The sequence below is a fragment of the Pempheris klunzingeri genome, chromosome 13 (genome assembly GCF_042242105.1).
Source record: "Pempheris klunzingeri isolate RE-2024b chromosome 13, fPemKlu1.hap1, whole genome shotgun sequence".
Lineage (NCBI taxonomy): Eukaryota > Metazoa > Chordata > Actinopteri > Acropomatiformes > Pempheridae > Pempheris > Pempheris klunzingeri.
Window position 1 is genome coordinate 1,706,994 of NC_092024.1, and position 21,901 is coordinate 1,728,894.

Sequence of the window (21,901 nt, forward strand, 5' to 3'; positions counted from 1 at the left end):
CATCCATTACCTCACAGCCGGCTGCTGGGCTTAGAGTACGATCAATGGGCTGTACACACACACACACACACACACAGAAGCTGAAGCACTCTTCAGACCACCCAATTATGGCCTCACTGCAACCTAATGAAACTCACATGCATCAAAGCGCTCATACACGCAAATGAGCAGCAAAGAAACATCTGACCCCCTTCTGGAGGAGCTGCGCTGCCGCACAACGCCTCTTAATGCTTATCACGCAGCACAGTAGATACTGGCTGGGCTTTGTCTGTGTGCAATGTAAAGAATAGGTCTGTCAGCACTCCAATGAATACTGCTGCCTCTTTGCAGGCAGACTGAGGGAGTCCACTGCCCCCGCTGCCAGCCTGAGAGGATTCCTCCTGTTGAAGAACAACAAGGAAGCACCGTGACACCGCGCTGTAACAAGTATCACAGGGAAACATCATGCAGTTCACAATGTGCACACGTTGTTTCTCTAGCCTTGGGCAGCAGTCAGCACTGTACGCATTCATTGACATAACACCGTTTGTGAGAATCTAAGGCTGTGAACAAACCCAGGTGTGTTTTCACTCTTCAGATACTCTTATTTGAGTTTCTTAGTTGTGGATTGCGCAAAATGATAACAATAATGTAGCTGATATTTTACATTCATTTGGTTTGAAACATCTGTTATCATTCCCTGAGACTGAATCTGTGGCTGTCACAGCCTCACTGAAATATTTTCCATTTCAGGGCAGCTGCAGAATATGTTCACTAACAGAAACCAAAGTGTGCGGGGGCAAAAACAAGAATATTTCAAGGCTGACGTTTGGTGGCATCAGAGTGGACTAAGATTGTCATCCTTATGAGTATGTGTCTGAAGTCATATGGTAGGAGTCCTCAGGGTCAGGTACAGAAGATGTCACATGACGGTAAATATCTGTCTACATTCAACACTGAATATGACACCAAGGTCTAGACTTTGGAACTATGCGTTCTCTCAATTTGTGCTCACAATCTGTGTCATTAGCTCCTGATTCAATAAGGCAGCAGCTCCTGGGTGTATCCTGTGAGTGAAGGAGTGGAGCTTTAAAGGTGCAGTTCTGTAGATTTACGGCATTTGATATCAGCAAACTCAGAAAAGGAATAGAAATTGATGCATTAAAGTCTTTTGATTCAAAAACATTAAACTGTGTCACAATAAAACTCTCATGGATGAATTTATGTTAGTGCCTATAAATTATGAAATCATAATAAAGTAATCCAAATCTCTGAAAAGTTTTAGGAGTCAATAATGTTCTATGGAAATTACGACGGGACTAGAAACTTGTTAACAAAAGAATAGATAGCTTAGCTTAGCTTAGCTCAAAGACTGGAAACAGTGAAACAACTAGCTGGTTCCATGCAGAAGTGAAAAAAAATCCACTTAACAGATGAAACTACAACTGACTGTTTTACAGAGGTGATGTTATTTCTAGGCGGTCACAGCACGTGAATACTCCAGCAGATAACATCTCATAAAACAAAGAACCATCGCCTCATCTAACTCTAAAGAAAGTAAATAAGCATATTTCCAACTAAAATGGAAGAATTATTCCTTTAACTCCCTGAGAACTGCCTACACATTGGTGTGAAAACACAGACACAGACACACACTGACTTCCAAACCCTGGGTTATATAAAGGTCACAGACATTTTATACGAGGTGGCTTATCTAAAGATGATTGTTCCCAAGTGATCTGAAAATGATTGTTTAAATGGAGGAAAACTGGACTTAATCAAGATTGACCTTGCAGTTCCCCATAGGATGGGCTCAGGAGGTCTGCATGGAAACATGTGATATGCTATCTTTTTATTGGCCTCATTATTATTTATTTATTACGACCAATTAATTCTCAGTCATTTATCACAGCACATGTCGCCCCCCCTCCCTCGCCAGAGAAAAGGCTTTGGCCATTCTCCATTTTGGGGCCTAATCTTAATTGGAAACTGCTGTAGGGGAGATTGGGCTATAAGAGAAAAAGAGGGAGAGAAGAGGAGGGAGGAGAGGGACACAGAGAGGAGAAGACACAGACGGGGAGATGACAACATAATACATCAAATATGAGAATCTCTGTTAAAACCAGACATGCAGCAAATTACTCATACTCCAGTTGTCTCTGTTCTCAGTCGCTCTATTCTTCAGCTCGACTGCAGCTGCGTCCTGGACTGCATAACACATTTTTTAGGTGGAGGCTGGGTAGTGTACGTGTGTGAATGCATATATAGAAAGACAGGGTCAAAGGTCTTCCAGTCACCAAAGGTCAGAGAGGAAGCCCTGTTTCACGATATGATGTGCTGAATGCTCGGAACAGACAGCAACGTAAACAGAGATTAGAGAGGGGAGAGACGCCCGGCGTATCGACACCAAAACCGAGCAGCTTGATGGGATGGAGGCCAGGAATGTCCGAATTTGGTTTTCACTTTGTGCTGACGTTGGCCTTATAATTCAATTTTTTCAACATGTCAATATTTGCTGACGACCTTATTTCCACATCGAATACGAAACTAACACTGAAAAAAGAAGCAAAAGAAATTGTATTGTAATTTTGTCCAGTAATTAAACCAAAACGCAGTCTCGACGACCTAAAATCACTTTACTCTATGTCTTCCTCAGAGGTTAATTTAGCTGCTTGACGTGTAAGAAGCAGCATGTTAGATTACAACAGTGTCATGTGTCTGCCTGTAACGTTAGCTAACAGGTTTTTTCAGGAGAAAGCTTACTAAATGCCACTAAAACTAGACAAGAAGCAGCCATTAATAAACCATAAGAACATGCAGGCCAGGACACCAACGTTTGGGGTAAGCTCGCTTCAACATTATCGGGGGGGTGGATGAGGATGTAGCGTTCAAATGCTAAAAAGTGGGCAAGGGGCTGAGGGGCGGGGGGGAGGTCAAGGGGGCATGGCTGTGTGAGGCAGGAGAGCGATAAAGAATTGCAAAGCCACAGCGGACTCCTCTGAAGTGGAGGAATTCAGGTCCTCCAGAAAACTCTGAAGTGGGCATTTTATCAATCTGCTGTATTACTTTGAGCCGTTGACTCCAGCCAAAGTAAAGGGCTCTCTCTCTCTCTCTCTCTCTCCGTGGAGAGCTTCGTTCTTTCTCTCTTTCTCTTTGGCATGACCTCCAGTAAATGATGAGTGATTCAGTAACATTAACGTTATTTAGGAGGCCAGTGTTAGCTAATGTTCTGACTGGCAACTCTAAACAGCATAAACTCCTGTCAACAGCGAGGCTCCATCAGCACATATTTGAAATCGAGTGCAGTTTCGCAGAGGTGGACACAAACATTCAGGTCCCACCGGTCGGCTCAACCTCGCATTGGCCTTGGAAGGTTCGAGCTGGTTTAAAACAGTAGATGGCATGCTGAGCCATTTTCAGTAGAATTAAATCAAAAAGTGCCAAAATGAACACAGTCCCACTCTGATGTACGATATAATTTCAGACGCTTCAGGGTTTTTAAGTCTATAAAACGTGTAATGAAACCTGCTTCACCCTGATTTAAGTAGCTCTTAACCCAAACCTAATAAATTTATTAGTATGCCTTCCTTCCAGAGTTTTAGTGGCCCATCATGGACATTAACACTGAGTTTTCTCCTCCCTGTAAAGCATAAGGAATTGTTTGACATGAAATTATGTGTATATATATTGTTTAATGATACAGGCGTGGCTGTACAGCTGTGTGTGTGTGTGTGTAATGATGTGTGTATAAGGGTGGGGTCTGCTCGATCCTCTGTTTCACATTACCCTCAGACCTTTATGGGATCAGCCATGTAGCGGATACGATCGTGACTGACAGTTTGTGTTGCGCAAAAAGGAAAACAGCATTTCAGATCCATGTTTTTAAATCAAACTATTATTCCAGTATACGAGCTTCAGCTCAGCTTAACAGCCGCTTGACATTCAATCACACTCCCTTTAATGGAAGAGAATGTGTGAGCGAGCTAACGCGGCCCCGTCTTGTCCTGGCAAACACACACTTGGCTTTGGCTTGCGTTGGCCGCCATCTGCTTTGAATTGTGAGTGGTTTGAGACAGGGCCGTGGTCCGGGGAGACTTGGGTCTCATCTGGATCTAATAGGTGATAAGAGGAAACTGAGCCATCCTGAAAAGCGCCTGAGGGGCCGATGCCAGAAATGGTCAGTGAAGGAGGGCAGGGGTCGCCTTCGGAGCACTGACGTTGACGTGTTACTGTATGAGACACTCAACAAAAGGGAACTCCTCCTTAATGTCACGGACTGCAGCACTGCAAATATTGGTAATCAACTGTCTTGTAAGCTTATATAACTTGTCTTTGTATGTGCAGCGTTGCCCTCTGCTCGTCTCATTAACAAAGAGCTTACTTCGGGAAAAACAATATCCCCGCTACAGAGTGAATGCATCCCCAAATTAATTTGCTGTCTGGTTTGTACAATAGACTCACAGTTTAATAGCCACCCAGAATAAACACTCCTCTTCCATTCAACAACAAGTTATCTACAGTTCTGTGCCAACTAATTTTCCCCTTAAATGGCCATTGCTTTGGAAATGAACAAATAAGCACCAGGAAACAGGGACAGTGGCCATTGCACAGCCTCATCAGCGGGATATACTATTCATCAGTCGAGAAGTTCATCTCCATTAGTCAGCATTAGCCTGCTGCCTCAGCTGAGTCCATAGAGTAATGGCCCATAGATACAGCCCATTCACAGTCATTACCAAACGCAGCTCAGCCATGGTGCAATACCTCACTCGGTAGCTGGCAGCGTGCCGTGGGGACAGATAGGCTCCTATTCTAGCCTGCCAGGCTACCTGTCACAGCGAATCAGAGGCATCATCCTCCTGATATCCATTCACTCTTTGCAGAACGGCACAGACTGTGAGTTATGTGATTACTTTGAAAATTTAGGACAGAGGGGATAAAAACGAGGCTTTCTGTATATATGCTGCACATGTGGATGGATGTGCGGGGCGGGAGGTCACGGTGTTGCTTTACAGGCTCCACTCTATCAGCTCGCGACGGTCCTGACTGTCAGGGGTGGGGAGCTCTGCTGCCGCTGCTGCCGCTGCTGCTGCTGGGACAGAGGAGGAAAACATTCCTAACAGGTCAAAGGGCAAACGCCTCGCTTCCTGCCATTCGGGATGATGGGATTGGAGGAGCACGAAGGAGAAGGGGAGCAGAGGGGGGGCCTGAAAGGGAGGGACGTTGGCTAGATATTTGGCACAGCTGTGACCATGTCCATGTCTTTCACCCTTCTCCACCCATCCTGCCCTCCTCCCTCGTCTTTCCCCTGCTTGGAACAATCAGCTGTGGTGAGCCGAAGGTTTTGGGTGGTGTGCGTATCCTTTTTCTACCTTCTCCTGCCTCTTCATCTCCCCCCCAGCATCAATCAGTCAGGTTTTTCGAGCTGAACGGCAGGACCGCGGGTCCCCCTTCTCACCTCCCAGATCCTGCAAGTCCTCCTCCCTGGTTGCTGTTTCTCCCAGGGCCTCCCGGGGGCCATCCAATCCCCGGTGAGCTGCTGCGGATGGAGGTGATTTACTGGTGGCCCCTGTGTTTGTTTTCCCTTCCCCTGCTGTTGGTTCTGCTAAGCACCCTGCTTAGCTACTTAGCTGCAGAGGGGTGCCTTTATGTGTGCATTTGTGTGTGTGTGTGTGTGTGAATGTGTATATGTTTCACAGGTCTCCCACCCATTACTGAGCCCAGGGCTATTATGTGACTTATTTATGATAAACTTAAGCATTGATGTCTCCAAAATGGTCAAAGTGGGAGGTGTTCATGTTTTATTGAAATAGTCTGTTCTAATAGAGGGTCCGTGGAGCGTGACAAATTTGATTTAGCTGACAAAGCTGGCTCACTCACTCACTCCACCAGTAGACCTGAGGCCGTGCCCGCGTATCGGCCATAGAGTGCCAGTGGTCTATTAGAAGTGCTAATGTCATCATTTGACACATGCTGCTCTAAAAATGCTTCCTGTGCAGGTGGCGAGGGCTTGGCCTCCATCAGGGTGAACATACACACCAACTAAAGCACACACACAGACACTGAATGTGCACACTCTTATCTATTACACACAGAGATAAACAAAGCCACAGCTGTCATTACCCAGCGTTCATCTAATTGGCCGTGTAGCCGGAGGGGAGGGGCCGTGAGGTCACGCTGCTCTCTCTGGGCGCCCATTACCCGCTCAGTTAAGCCGTGTGGCGCGGCCTGGGAAAGGCTGTGGATCCGCACACATCACTGAGACAGCCTAATTAGAAGCAGGCATCCAGCGGCCGACACCCCCCCCGACACCACCTGAGAGACAGAGCCCAGACCCACCTGTTCCCTGTGGACGCCCCATCGAGAAACACTTCTTACAAGGATCTTCTGTCTCTCACAAGTTATTGATGCTCAGTGTGAAACCTGATGAGTGAATTCTTGTTACTGCCGACATATTTGGTGTCATTTTTCATAACTCATACTTTCTAAAGGCTTTATGGGTTATATCTAATGGATTTATTAGTGTTAATGCACATATAAATGTATAACTGAGTTTAACGCTTTATAAATAAGCAATAAATCATAAGAGCTACTTCTGGTATGACCTGTTGCATCACTTGCTCTTTTTTTTATATAACTGTTTTATTCACATTATTCACATATCAGAAAGTACGTTTTGACGTACTAACTGCAGATTATTAATATGTTATCAGTAAATTGATGAGAGCTGAAATAAGAATTCACTAATTCGACCTTTTTCACTGTAAGGATTTGCTCCCTTTGTCTGTTTTATTTCACTGTAAATTAAATATTTTCAGGGTTGGGACGGCTGGTCAGACAGAGCAAGATCTTTTATGACTTTGAAAAAGCATGTTTTACTGTTTATTTTAAATTTCACAGACTAAACGATTAATCCATAAATCGAGAGAATAAAAGGCAGATTAACCAATAAGGAATGGAACAATAGTGGCAGCCTGTAAAGGTAATTTCTTTTCTAACTTCATGAGCCATCAGTCTGTTTACATGTTGGTAAATCAGTAGTAATGAATTCTTCCACTGCAATAATGAACCAGAGCTCAATCATCTTCAATCAAACAGAAATGTAAATAATACTAATTTCATCGCTGTGATCATAATAGTGATTTAAATTTAGATTGAACTTCATTCTATTTCATCTCAATTTCAACTTTTATGCCGACACAGACAGAAAGCCGTAAAAACATAAAAGCTCAGAAAAATATGAGCATTTACAATTTCATGACAACTGGGACAACTTTGTCTGCTGAGGAAGCTCATGTAATATGATCAAAAGCACCAGAACAGCCGCTAGTGGACGATGTCCTCTGATGACAAGGCCCAAAAAAGTTGTAGTTGCGGATGTTCCAGCGTGATGAATTAAAGAACTAAAAAACTTGAAAGGATTTTTGACAACCTGGAAACCCAAATTCAGCGCTTTCTTATCATTGATCTACAAAGCATCATAAATAAACAATTGACCAATAATAAATCTATTAAACACATCTTATAAACTATGCCTTATTAGAAAGTGGTACCCGTTGTTCTACCATAGACTAAGACTTGATGTGAAACTTTCACGCTGTCTTGTGTCTGCTGTGATAGGCCACCAAAAACGATCCCGCTCTGAACACGAGGCTCTTCAGTCAGACACACCAGCGAGGCAGCAGACACCACTCTATTTTGTGTCACAGCATTGTTTTTTAAAAGCCCGAGCCGCTTCTAGCTTTGATTCCCAGACGGCAGACACTACATTATATGGGGCACAGACGGTCAAACTAGCTCCTGCCATAGAGCCGCACTCTGAGGACTGCCGATTACTGATGCATGAGTCATTTCTAAAGGAGCACTTTGAAATAATGCCAAACATGAAAAACTTTCCCCTGCTCGGTGGAGCGCACTCGATACAGAGGCACTGATGCATGCGGGGGGTAAACTCGTCTCTGTTTTTGGGCTGGCTGGATGAGACACAGGAAGTAGGGGCTGGCTCTGGCACTGAGTCAGCTTTGTGTAAATGCTGCAACATGCACAGAAATGCCAGCAGTCAAACATACATTCCATTGTTGAGAGGAATGCAAACATGAAAACACACTTATCACGCTGATGCACAAGCATTCATGTGTGAGCTTAATGTACATAAACATTAACGCTCCCTAAAGACCTGCATGTATCACCTCCACCTCCTTTTACTGTCTCTTTCTTCCTTCATACTTCACCCTCTTACAAACTCCCTCAAAAATAAAAAAAATAAAAAACACGACTTCATGGGGACATTCAAGGTCTCACCTCCTCCACAACACTTTGCTTTGCATCATCACTCGCCTCCTCCAAAGAGAGGAGGCACAGTAGGGAGACTACAAGGCAGACACAAGGAAACATGTCACTTTGTTTGTGTTTTACACGTGAACAGAGAACTTTTGAATCAGACACAGAGGTTAAAAGGTCACCTGTGCCACATGGGGGAACATTGCAGACAGAGCAAGGAAAACATGGGAAAAGCTTAAGAAAAAGACAACTTAATTGCACTGTCATCCTGCTCTCCTCTCCTCTCCTCTCCTCTCCTCTCCTCTCCTCTCCTCTCCTCTCCTCTCCAACCCTCCGATGTTGCTTTATATCGAGGCAGGGGACACTCTGGTCCGTGTGCCCCCTCTGCTCTCTCTCTTTCTCCCTTTCTTTTTGCATCTATCTGCTCCGCAGATGCTGCTCCGCTTGATGTGATGTGACATTTATTAAAGTCCAGCCTTAGGACTGGTTGATGGAGGGAAAGATGGTAAGAGGAAGCAGGGGGAGGAAGAGGAGGAGGAGGAGGAGGTTCGGAGTAATAAAGGACGGTGGTCACCCAGCAAATCTTTTCTTGTGCTTCCAGCAGGATGAGGAAGAGGAAGGGGCGAGGAAGGAAAAGGGAGCAGCACTGTATGTGCGCAGATACAAATCTGACACCATAGAGAAGGAAAAAGAAAAAGAGGAGTGACAGCTTCAAGCTAGTAAGACTGAAATAATGTGGAATTCTTAAATATAAAAAGCTCTGGGCTGAAGCTGGAGGTGTGTTTAAGCCTCCTTGCGTTATTGATGAGCCTGTCAAGAGCACTCTTCATCAGGTTGTAGGAAGCAAGAGGGGGGAGGGTTCAAGGGAAGAAAAGGATGAAAAGGGTGGGGTGAGGTGAGAGGAAGGGTTCGGCTCGAGGTCTGCTGAGCCTAAAAGCGCTTTCCCGAATAGCGGTGAATAATGAGCAGAGACAGAAAAGAAGAGGAAAAGAGACGGAGGAGTGGAAGCCAGACAGAAACCCAGACTAAAAGATGGAGGGAGAGGAGGAGTGAGATTAAAATGAGAAAATAATAATCGTGTTGAGGGATTTTAAAAATAACTGAGATACAAACTGATGTGGCAGCTACTGGTCATATTCTTTAATGTGGCTCAGCTGATTTCAACCATGTAACATGCTATGGATTTTTTTCTATACGTTTATGAGCATCTCCACAAGCTGACAACGAAGAACAATGGGCGACATCGCTCCAACTTTCTGCTGTCTGAGGTTAACATTCAAGCCAAGATGGAGTGTGTGACTCCACCGGCGCTCACCACAGAAAACTGAGTCATCCCTTCAGCCAGCTGGCTCGTCCTGGTTGACCGAGAGGAACGGTAGTCCAGCAATCTGCCTGTCAGATTCAAACATGACCGTGATTATTTCTCCTCAGTGCAATCCAATTCTGTGGCGTGGAACTGGGAAATATGTGACCTATTTTTTTTTGTTTTGTTTTTACCATCCACATACATCCCTACCTCCCCCTCTCTCTCCCTTCTTTAGCTTGATATTTAGGTCACGAGGGGACAGCATTTTCCGGGCAGAGGCCGAGAGCTTACTGTCCACTTGCTCCCCGTATGTAATTGAAAACATACAAATGGATTAGCTGGAGAGAGTTCAATGCCAGTGGGTCTGTTTGGTTTGGAGTGGCCGGTGGATTCGGAGGGGGGAGGGAGGGAAGGGGAAGGGAGGGTAGGATGATGGACAGATCCAGGGATTTAGGATCTTGTGAGACCCGTATTAAAATCAGCATGCACTGAGAGGAAAACGTGCAAACAGGCGGATAGGGGAAGAGATGCATTATACACTCATATATGATGTACTGTGGCAATCATGCAGCTCTCACACACACAAAATGCACCACTTTGTTCACCTTGAAGAGGATACAGGAAACTTCAGGATTATCACAAAGCCAGGTTTCATGTATTTGTGCCAAGCTACGCTAATTGGCTGCTGGCTGCAGCGTAACATTTATCATACAGATGTGAGAGTCATGTCGATCCTTTCATCAAACTCTCTGCATGAATAAGTGTATTTTGCCTCTTATTCAATCAGTCGTGTTAATAAAAATGAAACTGGGGGGGTACATAAATGCAGCTACAGCACATGTTCTTGGAAAGCTTTGTGATTTTATGATTACTAGCACACAAACACTTATTCTGTCAGGGCAATCTGCTGACACTGGTCTAAGGTTTATGGCATGGGGTACGTTAGAATCAGAAATATTGAATAAACTACACGGGCTTCCTGTGAGCCAATGTCCCAAAGCTGGATTTTTAGTTATTTGGCCTCAGCTCTTTGTATTAGGCGTGTTCCCAGATCACAGCAGTAAATTTGGCGAGTACAACGTTATGATAATGGATGGCAATCTCTTAAAATTACAAAAATGTCACAATGTCATAATTGTAAAAAAAAAAAAATGTAATTATCCTTTAAGGCAGGGAGATTAGGAGTTGGCTTCCTCCTCTCTCCTCCTGGTGTTTCCACAGCGCCGTCTGGCTCGTCCTGACGCTGTGGACACACTCACAAGGTCAGCCTTTGCTAATGTGTTGCTCAGTGAGCCACAGTTGGCTTGGAGAAGGTTGTAAAAGCACTGACAACATGACCTTCTCCTTGACTGATGATGGTCAAGAGGGCCATTACTATGAGCTACTGGCTAAGCTGTCTGCAGGCGTTACCCTGTGGTTAAACGTGGGCGCAGATGTGTTTCTGGATTTCCTAAGATTGATGGCGGCGATGTTTCCCCAACTGTCTAAAATAATGTGTGTTTTGTAATTGAAGATGCGCACCAAAAAGGGGAAAAATGCTTATAGGAATGAAAAATATAAGGTAGAGAAGAGGGTGGATCTATGGAGAGATGAGAGGGCAGAAGATGAGAGGAGAGAAGGAGTAGCAGAATACAAATGAGAGGAGGAGGAGGAGGAGGAGGAGGAGGAGGAGGAGGAGGGGGCTGAAGAGGAGACGAGGGAGATGACGAGAATGAGATGAGAGAAAGAGGAGAGAGGACGAGGGAGCGGAGGAAAGAGGAGAGGAGACAAAGAGGAGAATACAGAGTGAAAGAGAGGTTTAAAAAGAGAGAGCAGCGTACTCAGCGAAGCAGCAGTCTCACAGACTTGCCAGCGCATCCGTGACCTAGATTCTCTGCTACTCCCTCGATCCCTCTCCCTCATGAATGTTTGATTACGCCTCCAACAATAGCAGTATTTACACCAAACGCTTTTTAAATTACAATACGGCTGCAGTGGAGGAGAGAGGAGAAAATCCAATCCATTCGAGGTGGAGGGGAAAATGGCAGAGAAATTGATTTGAGAATTCTCACCTCAGTGGAGAGGCAAGATTTAAGTCTTTTAAGACCAGACCAGAGCTGATTGGTGCACAGTCAACACATCTCTCTCTCTCTCTCTCACACACACACACACACACACACACTCAGCCAGAGAAAGGCAAAAATCCTCCACTCAGGCATTCATGTCCCCACGGCTGTTTGGAAATAAACCACAAGCAGACCAGACACAGACTGGCGTGCTGGTGGATTGGATGTCAATGAAGCAAGAGTTTTAAATTGGAAAACAACTTGGATCTCGGCTCGAGCGCCGTTCAAACATCTCCCTTCAACCACCTTCCTCATCAAGGTGTGGCTGTAACACCCCCACCCCCCCCACCTCACTCCCCCAACTCCCCTGCATCCCAAAAACCATGGCAAGCCACATCTCAGTGCATCAGCCGTCGCTATGGCCACTGGTAAACCTCTGTCGGTGTTGCTATGGTAACCATTCTGGGAAGTTAAGCCGCTCTGACTGCCATGAGAGAGATAGAGAAAAGCCATAGACACCAGACAACAAAATGGCGGCAAGATTAAACAGACGATTCTGGGCTAAGCCACGTTTAACAAAGGATGCTGGGAAAGCACAAACACACTCATTATTTCTCTCTTTCTCTTTAACTCGCTCTCCTACTTTTTCACACATGCACATATGTGAATGGATACATAAACATGCACACCAAAGGCACACACACACACACACACACACACACACAAAGCAGCAGCAGTTAATCCCATTCCAGTAACCAGAGAGAACTGGTTCAGAGTCGGTAATCTCCAAAAAGCCCAGTTTTTGGAAGCTGTGTGACATCCGGCTCCAAGTAGAACAAGCCCGAGAGTCGGCCATTACATCCCTGTTTTTAAAATCTCCTGTTCAGAATGAGAAGGAAGAGCATTGCTTTAAACAAACAGCAGCACAATCTGTGGCAGAGAGAAGGGAAAAGTCAACAGATTCTCTATCAAGTCAAAAAAAAAGGGGAGAGGGGGAAAATACATGTTCACTGTGTGAGGTAAAAACTCAATAGTTCTTTAAATATGGTTAAAACGCCCAGGTTAGATCTAATCCACCAAAGATGAGTTCAGTAGGCGTTGTGAATGTGTTCTTACATAAACCCCGTTCACAAATCATTCCCTTATTGAGCCTAATTTCTCTCCTTCATCTCTCTGTCTGTTTTCTCTCCACCATGGGCCAGTGGTACACCCACCCATCCCACCCTCTCTCTCTGTCTCTCTGGTGGAGGCCTCGGCCCCCTCATCACCATAGTCTGGCTCGCTCCATAGACCAAATCATTCTGTCTGCCCCCTGCACCACAGTTGCCACGGAAACCCTGTGTGAGTGTTTGCGTGTGTATGTGTGTGTGTGCGTGCTGCTGGGGGATTGGTTGCCGGGGGCTAGATGCTTTCCAATCAAACCTGTTACTGGGGTGTGGGAGCCCCCCACCCCCACCCTCCTCCATGAAAAACAGGGCGAGGGAGACAGAGAGAGTGGAAGAGAGGGGGTGCTGCCCGCTGAGGTAGACGGTGTTATCATGTCATGGTGATGTTCGGACAGCGTGGTGCACAGTATCAGGACACAAAAAGCCCTATCACTTCACTGGTGCTCATTATGAATGATTAGGAACAGCTTTACAGTGATCACACACCTCTGCTTTTCTGATTCTGGAGAAAATTTAGATTGGAGATTTTACCCAGCATGCACTATTGATCTAGTCCAGGTACTGGCTGAATGTGTTACTGACAACACAAGACAGACTTATTGTATTGTAGCAAAGGTGTGTGTAAAATCTACCAAAACATAAAACACACATGCAGATTTCCCGCTGGTGTTTCTGGCGCTCCACGCTTCTGTGCTGTGCGATGGGACATGTCCAGAAGACTCGTTCTCCAACTGTTCCTGTGCCCCAGCTGTCAGAGACACGCAGAGCTGACAGAGCGACGGGTACGCTCACCAGGACGCCATGCTTCACGGGCCAGCGGGAGGAGAACCAGAGCAAGCTGCTCCAAGCTGTGCAGGTTGAAGTATTGCGGTTGTCTAGTGGGGAGTGGGGGCCGGCTGGTGAAACTAACGCACCTGAACAAACCCAATGAGGGCACCACGCTGATTTAACAGTAATATCATTCGTAATTAGGCTGAACCTCCATTTTGTTTCACTTCATTATTCAGTCTGACATAACCAATCAGGAGCCAGGTGAAGAAGTGTAAGCTGAGTGATTATTTTCACAGAACAACCTGTCAGCTGACTCGTGTATTGTGCTGTGTGTTGAACATGATGCTGACGGTGAAAGATACCCCCCCCCCAATGCCACCTTCTCAGTTCCTGCAATGAATCTAAAACTTGCCACCAGTTCATTCCAGGACATTTCCAAATAAGCCAGTATATATCTGTTATTATCATATGATGCTTGGTGCGTTTCATGCTCATAATTCTTACATCCAGTGTGGCAATGTGGATCTGGTGATGTGCATGCCTGGGGCCAAGGATCTGGACGCCCCTGCAGGAGAAACGGTAAGATTTCTGATTAACAGAGAGTCTTTAAGACTAAGAGGAACTGAGTGGCTCTGGTCTAACTTTGTCCCTGCGGGCCAATAACAGAGACTGTCTGTCTGAATCTATCGATGCCTGTGTCTCTTTCTCTTTGTGTCCCTCTTCCTTCTTTATCTGATCCACTTTTGCTCACTATACCAGGAGTTCCGCAGCCATCAATCTCTGCCTGCCACTGTGTCTGTCTTTGTCTTTCCTTCTCTCTCATTCTCTTCTTCTCTTTGTCTCTCAAGTGCTGTCTCTCTCAGGCCTGCTGCCTTCAGATACCATATCTTCTCTTAATCTACTCCTGAATTACAGCAAAGCCAGCATCCCAGAGGAGCGCTTCAGATTGCTTGCAGAGGAGAATGGGATAAGGAGAGAGAAATTGAGAGAATGAGGTTCAGATAGAGGGAGGAGATGCCATTTGCAACAAAGGACGTCTTAATGAGATGATTTATGTTGTACAGAAGAACAAAAAGGACTTCATTGATCCTCTAGTCAGCGGAGAAAAATGCACCAAATCATTTAACTGCCAAAGAGAGATACGTATCATATTCCAACTTTCCATTCATGTGCAAACCTCACAGCCTCTTGGTAAAAAAGCCACCATTATCAGGCCCATTGATTCATGACACGTAACATCCAACTACCACACTTCGTCCCCCATCCTCGCGCTTTCTTGCCGGGTGAGGTGACGCAGGAGATAATTGCATTGTTTCTGGGCGTGTAGTCTGTTCGCTCAGTCATAATCACACTCCAGACTCCATCTCTCACTCTTCTGACATTCACGAAAATGACGTTGCTAGGAGCAACCGCAGGAGGACGGTGGTGTCGCTCTGATGTGTCTCTGTAGCGCCTCAACTTGTTATCCCAGAATGAAACCTGTCTATATTTATAACACTCACTCTGCCAGGAGGACTCTTCAGTGAGCTCTGGTGCATTAGAGAACGATGATAAAATCAACAACTACTCAGTGAATCTTCACAGTTAAAAAAAAAAAACACAGTGGGCTCCAAAAACAGGCTATTTCCGTTCATTGATGCTAAGAAAAGTCCGATGGTGCCAGTCCAAACGCTTTGACAGCTGGCTTTCCTGCAGTGCCAGTGTATGGCATGCAGTAAAATGCCCAGAGTGGATCAGCAGAGACACCAGCATGTCACTACCATCTCCCTGCAGCCCTAAGGTCAGGTGTCAAATGTCTATTCACTACGTGTGAGTCACAGTGTGTTAAACTGAGGCAGGGCTTGTCATAGCAGGGCGCCCACGCAAACAACTGCGGCGATGGGTGGCACATCAACGAGCCTCAAACCTCTGGATAGCCAGTGACTCTGTGATATGAGAACAGTGACAACTACAACAAGTTAGACACAAGGGAAGTGGCAGCATTGATAAGTGTCAATCAAAACTGTCACAGCGTGGCAGCAGAAGTGGCTGGGACGTTCCTCAGAGACATGCAAAGCGTCACTCCCGCTTTTTTGTCAGTAATTCATATTGCTGCAGGGCTGCTAAACTGATATGATGATGTTGCAGCGGTCCCCATGTTCTCCACTCTGCTTCACCTCTGGCTTAAAGCTGAGTCTTCCAGGGCCCACAGAGGCCAGCCGTGCCATATGGCCCTTTGCTCTGAGCCCGCGAGTCAAGGAACACCAAATTAATTCTACGCACTGACAGATTAAATCGCCCGGCCTCTATCACACTAAAGCCAGTGAAAAATGTGTTGCTTTCTTACAGTTTCCCAGGCGCTGACAGCTGTCTCTGCACTACATTGACACTTTGAATGTTACTTATGTTGGAAATACATACAGCACCAGTCAACCTTCTCATTCAATGGTTTTTCTTTATCTTTCTCATCTTTATAGATTAATAGTGAAGACATCAACACTACGAAGGAACAACTAGACTCAAACAGCAAACAACTAATGAGGTTACTGAGTGTGTTATGTCAGGTGGATCGATGCTGTTGAAAGAAAGTATCCCCAAGCTTTAGCATGCCAAACAAATGGGGCCTGCGTGTCAGACAGTTTTTGGTTACACGTCCTGGAGGAGAAGCAACAGAAACCTGTTAGTGCAGCCTGGAGGTTACGTGACCTCTGTCATATGAACAACTTTATCCTCAGGCAGTGTACACACTGAGAGTGAAACCGGAGGTGTCTGTAAACAAAAAAAGGAGCATTGGCAGGAGGAACCAATAAGCAGTCTGACTGTAGATTCTTCAGTCACTCCTAAAAGCCTTAGAGGTAAAACTATTATGATTTCATCAGTTATGGTGTAGCCGGCTCCTGTCTGTCTGGTGTCGGCCTTCTTTAGATGTGAACGACAACATGGTCAGAACATGTGTGTAAACATCACAGCTGTAATATTTGCCAACGGTAATTGCCAGTGGAAGAAGTGGTGTGCATGTGTAGGTATGAGATATGGAGCTTGAGGTGGTAGAGCCAGAGCCTTTCCCTAACCATATCTTTACCATAGCTGCCATGACCAGATATTCCACAAGGAGAGACTCACTGAGCATAATTCAGGGTTTTGCAGAATCAACAGTCTTGTCAGGTCGTAGGTTTGGAAAGTCTGACACGCTACACACCCATCCACCAACTCGACCTCCACACCATCACTTTCCCCTCATTACATAAAGGGAGCACAGCATCCTGAGTACTGAACATTGGCACTGGGCATAGATTGTGAGGCAGAGAATGGTCTAATATGAGAGCCATGTCTGGAGATACTGGGCTGTAACAGCACAGTATTCTTGCAATGACCCAATTGATTCTTATGTCAAAGAATCTCAGACTTTTGCAACCCAATACAGCTGCTGATTGTGTGATTTGATTCCACTGCTGAACTACTACCATGCACATTTTCGGGGGCTTTAAAAAAAAAAAAAACGCATCCATCATTTCCCACTTAGACAATGATTTGCAGCTTGTGCCCTACATCAGAGCCAGATCACAGAGGGAGCTCTGCAGAAGGTGCAGATGGTATTTCTTCTATTCTGGCAGAGAGAACGGCCAAAATTTTAATAACAAATTCTCAAAGAGTTGGCCCGGAGCACGCCCACCAGCCAACCAGCGAAATCCACCCCAGTGGACGGCTATAAGCAAGTGTTATTTGTTTTTCATTGCATCGTGTAATTACTCCCCTCTTCCCCAAAGAGAGCTGGGGCCAAGGCAGCTGTGGCTGGGAGGAGAAGAATCAGGTAGGTAGGTAGGTAGATAGATAGATAGATGGATAGATGGATAGATAGATAGATAGATAGATAGATAGATAGATAGATAGATAGATAGATAGATAGATAGATAGATAGATAGATAGATAGATAGATAGATAGATAGATAGATAGATAGATAGATAGATAGATAGATAGATAGATAGATAGATAGATAGATAGATAGATAGATAGAAAGATAGATAGATAGATAGATAGATAGATAGATAGATAGATAGATAGATAGATAGATAGATAGATAGATAGATAGATAGATAGATAGATAGATAGATAGATAGATAGATAGACGGATAGACGGATAGACGGATAGATGGATAGATGGATAGATAGACGGATAGATGGATAGATGGATAGATGGATAGATGGATAGATAGATGAGGCAAACAGTTGGTGACGGGCCAGCATTTGGAGATCAGGGACAGAGGGAGTTGGAGTGGAGGATGGAGGGATTGAAGGTGGGGTTGATCTGCTGGGAGGGAGTCTTCCTGTGCATATTGGAGAGGATTCATTACTCACAGCTGATGAAGCCATCCAAGTCACCTTCTGCACTCCCCGTGGAAGGCCCCACCCGCTCATCTCAGCTGCGCACATCAGCCCACGAACCAAAACGCGCTGGGGTGTGGTGAGCCTTTTGAGAATACAATAACATTAACAGTATGAGACAGTTTGGCTCGAGTCTCACTGACACATTATTATTTTTTTCTGTTTCATCGAAACAGCCCAGAGTAAAATCATGTTAAATAAACACACTTGTCTGTGTGGGTGCGGCGTCACACTGATCAACTGGTTTGTTCGGAGAGTTTGTGTATCCAGGGTGCTTCAGAGCCTCGAATGCGACTAGAGGACTCCACACACACTCTCTTCAGCGCAGCTCTCCAGAGCTGGAAACCAAATTAAAGGTCATCGGAGCTAATCAGTTGCACCATTCCAGCCACCTCAGCTCGGTAATGAGATCATGGAGATTCCCGGTGAAGAATGCCACGCTCAGTCAAGGCTGTTGTGGCTGAATGTGCTCTGTGGACGAAGAAGCATAGGTTCAACTAGAAACATGTGGACAGCTGGCTAATGTAACTGCAGCTGATGTGACTGCGAGCCTGGAATCCTTTCTTCAACCGGCTCGAGGGTTTCTCTTCTGCTGCATCCAGATAGTAGAGATATGTCCAGGGTCACTCCCCACTCCACATGAAACACAACGAGGACAGCTCTTTTCATTCAGAGAAAGAGAGCAGGACAGGAGATAAGAGTCCTTTTTTCATCATCCATTTGTGCCAACTGGTGGTGGGGGGGGGTGGGGGTGGAGAGACTGGGGAGGAGGAGGGAGATGAAAACTTTAGAGAAAAAGCTGATGGAAAAGGCAAACGCAGATACATTTCTCATGTTTGTCATCACAGCGGTCATGGATCAGCACATACCAGGTGGTGAGCAGTGCAAGTGAAAACAGGGGAGGACAGAAATTAGGGGGGGGGGGGTTGTAATGCAGAACATATGCATGTCCTGGGAGGCGGTCTTTACAAGCACATCATTCCATCATTTTTGGTGCGAGTGTGAAAAAAATGCATACCACATTCGATCTTGTGGCCTCGAGTGCCTCAGACCCTAAAACTGTTTTTTTTTCTCCCTCCAATGGATGTAAAAACTTCCATATGTGTGTAGAGCATCTTAAGGAGTGGACCTCATAAGCAACCACAAATCTCTAAAGCGTGGATGTCCACCAAAACATCTGTGATGATTCATAATCCAAGTCTTTATTATGCATGCAGTATCGTGCACATGGGGATGGATGGTTTGTAAGTGAGGATATAGAGAAAAGAGGGGTGCAGTAAAGGGGGAAAGTGCTGGAATGAAAATTGTCTTGTCGACAAAAGTCTGAGACTTGGCCAGGGACCAGAGTTTGGGGTGGGGAAGTTTATTGTGATATCCTGCTCTGGAGCTACAGCTCTCCCTCTTTAGCCCAGAGTGGTCAGGGATGTGAGGCCCTGGTGATTAGAGGGCTACAAGGGTTTCACAAAAGAATACTTTGATTCTTTAGACTGGGAGTATTGTAGTATAAAATGTGGGATGTGATGTGATAGTGGGCAGTGTTGCTTTGATGTTCTGTCAAGTCAATTGAAAGTGTGGAGGGAAGGAAGAAGAAGGCAGTTTGATCTGGCGATCAGGCTGTTCAGGAGGGTGCGGGCAGGTGAAGGCTGTGGCCTTGAGAAACGGCACAGTGAATGGGACTTGGGGGATTCTGGGCCCTGTGATTACGGCCCAGTAAGACTACATTCACAATGAGCCAGCTCAATCTAAAAAGACACCCTTGTTTCTTCAGGGTTAGGTTTAGGTGGCTGGCTGCTGGCTGTGTGGATGAACGGCACCTCTAACCGTCTTCCTTTATAGTAAGATATTAGCCAGATATTGGCTGTGAAAGATGCCGAAGAAGAAGTGATTTAGCTGTTTCTTGTTGAAGCTATTCAACATGAGCAAGAAATTTGCATTGCTTGTGAACACACTATAAGGGCACTCAGAGAGCATCTTTATTCCATGGCATGCTCCAGGACGAACCGTCCGGGGTCTGTTCGCCACGTGCCGTGCCACCGACTGGGAGTCCTTGCAGCATGATGGTTTGATGTCATTGTAAATAATAAACTCAAATGGCTGAGAGTACTTTTTAAAATATCTTTAACAAAAAAGTGCTTGTAGAAAGTTGCAGACTGACTACAAAGCTCGATGTTGACTACTTGCTGCCAAATTGTTAATTAATACCAGAGAATAGAACTTTGAGCAAAAGCGAAACAGAGTAGAAGTGGTGGTGTGAGAGGCTGAGATACATGCAAACATTTAGCACTTAAAATCACAAAGTGGTGGTTTTGTCATTGACGTGGCAGTTTTCAGTAGTCAGCAGTGATTAGAGGAACTGCACCTTAAAGCACTTCTCAACTGGCTTCAGTACTGAGACTTGTGTTCCATTGGTGTGAAGATGATTACACTTTTATCATTTATCAAACTCACCATCGAAAGGCTGACGATGCCATGAGGGGGGATGAAAGAGGTGGAAAATCAGACTGCTGAAATACTTTGTGACTGATCGATGACGTGGTCGGTGTTTGTGTTTGTGAGAGGGCAAATAATGTGTGTGTGTGTGTGTGTGTGTGTGTGTGTGTGTGACATTGCTTGGTATGTGAGGGTTTTGTAGGGAGGAGAGTTCACACGCCTCTGGCTCCCATCACTCTTTGTTTTTCTCTTCAACTTTATCTGCCTCCATGAAATCTCATCACTTTGAGGGAAACATGAAGAAATTCCAGCTCATGTGAACATCTTGAACACAGGTTGTGTGTTCCCCCCCCTCATTTAACCCTCTAATGCAGTGAGCAACAGTTACTGTATGACTACATAATCCACCTGTGATGTAATTTGGTTTCAATTAGAGCAGCGACTCCCGACCAGGTGTACTGGTACCCCAGCAGTACTCCTGTAGTTACCAGGGGCTTTGTGGAGTTACTGCGGAGTGCTGGTCAAATTGATTTAAAAAAAAACAGAAATGATGATGTGATTTAGAACATATAAATCAATTACACCTGAGCACCACATCCAGCAAGCGCCTGAAAACTAGTTAGCAAGCCGGCAGAGAAGCTGAAACAACTAATGGTTGAAATACAAGAAATAAAAGTAATGGATACATGGTGGAAATATTACTTAAAAGTTATGGTCAAATGGTTGAAATAGTTGGCTAAAAGTAATAGATGAATGGTTAGCTAAAGGTAATGGCTTTAATATTGGCTGAAAGTTATTGATACACGGTTGAAATATTAGCAAAAAGTAACAGATAGCCAAATGTTTGAAATCCAGCCTCTGCTACTCTGAGTGGTAGAAGCACAAATACAAACTTAGACAACTAACAACCAACCTAATTATTGGCTGTCAATTGTTAAAAAAAATTCAAAACATATTTTCACGATTATGTTATTATATTAGTTAAATAATATCTAAAACGCACTTGAACGAACCCATTTATAAAGTCAGATGAGGGATAGTGCCAATAAGGGGAACTTGAGCTAACGGGGCTGTGAAAAAAATCCCACTTCTTCTGTTGTCTCCCCCCCAAACACAAATATGAACATGCAAACACTGCATGCATGCTGGTATGTACTCCTAACAGATATTTCACTTTCCTCCACTTCACCTTTTTGGGTGGAACATTTCCACCAAGCAAAATCAAATCAGACATGCAGGAGGGCTGCAAGGGGGAGGGGGAAGAGAGTGACGGGAAAATGCAAAAAGAAAGGTCACATTTCACGCCGCCATCCATCATTTTTACAGTTAGGGTTGCAGACTTCTGGTTTTGCACATTTTAGCAGCATGGAGTGGGTGGTAAACGGACGGGAGAGGTGCCAGGGGAGTGTGTGTGTGTGTGTGTGTGTGTGTGTCACAGTGTGCGCTAGGGGAGTGTGCACTGTTAAGATAAACTGGACTGATGAAAGAGGAGCCCTCGGCCTTGCAGTGGACCCCGTCATCCATCTGCTGATGTCACCTGCTAGTGTGTGTGTCGGTGAGA

General features: G+C 45.1%; 1 protein-coding gene across 2 annotated transcripts in view; it reads right to left on the minus strand.

The window, feature by feature from the left end:
• Positions 1-209: 209 nt before the first annotated feature.
• maco1b (macoilin 1b) overlaps positions 210-21,901 on the minus strand; it is a 194,812-nt gene continuing 173,120 nt past the window's right edge. For both annotated transcript variants that reach the window (XM_070842900.1, XM_070842899.1), the window contains exon 12: positions 210-221. The gene's annotated coding sequence lies outside the window, so the exon portion shown is untranslated. The remainder of the gene's footprint in view (positions 222-21,901) is intronic.